Genomic DNA, 3,105 nt, shown 5'->3' on the forward strand with positions numbered 1-3,105 from the left:
CACTATGGATTTCTCAGGAGATTGGAAGATGAGAAGAGTCGCACATGTTAAGGTTTCAAAAATCAATTAAATTAAGATTTATTGACCATGGAAAAAGTCTACTATCATAGCTCCTGACAATATATCCTGGAAAAATGAGGAAAATGAGTTGTAGTTAAGAACAACCAAAAACCAGAGAAAGAGTTTTATATGTGTTGTTGTGAGAAGAGCCTTTCAGTGTGGGGTTTGCAGGTAATACCTTGGACATCCGTACAGAATAATATTTTGCTTTTCATGAAGAACTAGCAAAAGTCAGAATATTTTCATAGGATCAAAACTTTTGAAACGAGGCCATTTCCACACTGCTCACTTCCATAAATAACAGTGAATATATGTCATAAAACAGTTTCTTCCCCTGGGAATTAGAACCATGACAAAATGATAGCATAATCATGTTAACATGTTCATCCACGTTTTGCAGAATTTGGAATCCTACAAATATTATAGTCATGTTTTACATGATAAGTTTCATATGAGTACATGTGCTACAACTATGGCTGTCATAGCAGTATGGAATGGTGGATGGGGGATGTATAATTCCTGTCCCTGTAACTGAAGGGTACACCAAGAGACTACTGTACATCCTGGAAGGGATAAACAAATTCTGCAATAGTAAAAATGTGTTCTAATGAGTCTCTCTCTCTCTCTCTCTCTCTCTCTCTCTCTCTCTCTCTCTCTCTCTCTGTCATGCATGTGCATGTATGCTGAGTGTACTCCCATACATACACATAAAATAAAGTTGGTAGGTTCTTTTATGAAGGCTTTGCCTCTAAAATACTACCACAAGGAGCCTTGACTGAACGCATCACCAGAAGTGTACACATTTTTCTACCACCTTCTTCAATTCTGTTTCTCTGACTTATATTTTGCCTAGGTATCATAACTACAAAGCTGTGATTTTACTGGTGTGTGTGTGTGTGTGTGTGTGTGTGTGTGTGTGTGTGTGTGACTTGTTTATAGATTGCTTTGTTTAATTTTCATTTGCTTTTAATACCCTTTTATATTTCTTCTTTTTTTGGTTTTTCAAAAGAAAAAAAAAACTATATACACTTAAGGAAAAAAACCACAGAGGACACAGAGTCCCCTCCACACACAACTCATCTCTCTATGGGGATTCTTGGTCTCATGGTGCCCCCTGGTGTTGCTGAGCTCCCATGTAGTTAGGATTGTCATGAATGATACTAAAGTTGCACAGTAGGGATTATGAAATAACTTTTCCCTTTAACTTCAGTGTTCACAGAGCTCAGCTTAAGGAATAAATAACTCTAGTTTAACTAACAATAATGATTTATGCATCAGTAATTATGAGGTGTGCCAATACTACATTTTATTTTTTTATCTTTATTAACTTGGATATTTCTTATTTACATTTAGATTGTTATTCCTTTTCCCAGTTTCCAGGCAGACATCCCCTAATCCCTCCCCCACTCCCTCTCTTTGGATGTGCCCCTCCCCATCCTACCCCCATTACCGGCCTCCACCCAATAATCACATTCACTGAGGGTTCAGTCTTGGCAGGACTGAGGACTTCCTCTTTATGGGGTCTCAAGCCCCTTCAAGCTCTTTCAGTCCTTTCTAAGATTCCTTCAACCGGGGTCCCGTTCTCAGTTCAGTGGTTTAATTATGGCATTCGCCAATGTATTTGCTGTAGTCAGGCTGTGTCTCTCAGGAGAGATCTACATCACTTCATGTCGGCCTGCACTCCTTTGCTTCATCCATCTTATATAGTTTGGTGGCTGTATATGTATGGGCCACATGTGGGGCAGGCTCTGAATGGCTATTTCTTCTGCCTCTGTTCTAATCTTTGCCTCCCTTTTCCCTCCGTAGGGTATTCTTGTTCCCCTTTTAAAGAAAGAGTGAAGCATTCGCATTTTGGTCATCTTTCTAGAGTTTCATGTGTTTTGTGCATTTAGGGTAATCCAAGCATTTGGGCTAATATGCACTTATCAATGAGGGCATACTATGTGTGTATTTCTGTGATTGGGTTACTTCACCCAGGATGATATTTTCCAGTTCCAACCATTTGGCTATGAATTTCATAAAGTCATTGTTTTTTATAACTGAGTAATATTCCATTGTGTAGATGTACCACATTTGCTATATCCATTCCTCTGTTGAAAGGCATATGGCTTCTTTCCAGCTTCTGGCTATTATACATAAGGCTGCTATGAACATAGTGGAGCATGTGTCTTTGTTATTTGTTGGGGCATCTTTTGGGTATATGCCCAAAAGAGGTATACCTGTGTCCTCAGGTAGTTCAATGTCCAATTTTCTGAGGAACCTCCAGACTGATTTCCAGAATGGTTGTACCAGTCTGCAATTACACCAGCAATGGAAAAGTGTTCCTCTTTCTCCACATCCTTGCCAGCATGTGCAGTCACCTGAGTTTTTGATCTTAGCCATTCTCACTGGTGTGAGGTGAATTCTCAGAAAATTTCCTGAACAAAACACCCATGGCTTATGCTCTGAGATCAGGAAACGACAAATTGGATCTCATAAAACTGTAAAGCTTCTGTAAGGCAAAGGGCACTGTTGTTAGGACAAAACATCAAACAACAGATTGGGAAAAGATCTTTACCAATCCTACAACTGATAGAGGGCTTATATCCAAAATATGCAAGAAACTTAAGAAGTTAGGCTGCAGGGAGACAAATAACCCTATTAAAAATGGGGTTCAGAGCTAAACAAAGAATTCACAGCTAAGGAATGCTGAATGGCTGAGAAATAGCTAAAGAAATGTTCATCATCCTTAGTCATAAGAGAAATGCAAATCAAAACAACCCTGAGATTTCACCTCACACCAGTGAGAATGGCTAAGACCAATACTACTTTAATATCCTCTCAAAATCAGATTCCTCCTTAGTGGCAATTCATCCAGCTCTACTGCTTCCCATTTCTATAAAGGCAAAAGTAGGAGAAACAGGAAAAGGAAACTTTTTCCTGTGTTTATCAGGCAACATGTGGGGCAAAGCACCTATGTTCAGAGGGTAAATCATCCACCTGAAATTGTGTCAGAGACAGAGTTTAAAGACTTACATCATAATTGTACAAAGGAGAGAGAGTGTT

This window comes from Rattus norvegicus, chromosome 6 (assembly GCF_036323735.1).
Source record: "Rattus norvegicus strain BN/NHsdMcwi chromosome 6, GRCr8, whole genome shotgun sequence".
In the NCBI taxonomy this organism is placed as follows: domain Eukaryota; kingdom Metazoa; phylum Chordata; class Mammalia; order Rodentia; family Muridae; genus Rattus; species Rattus norvegicus.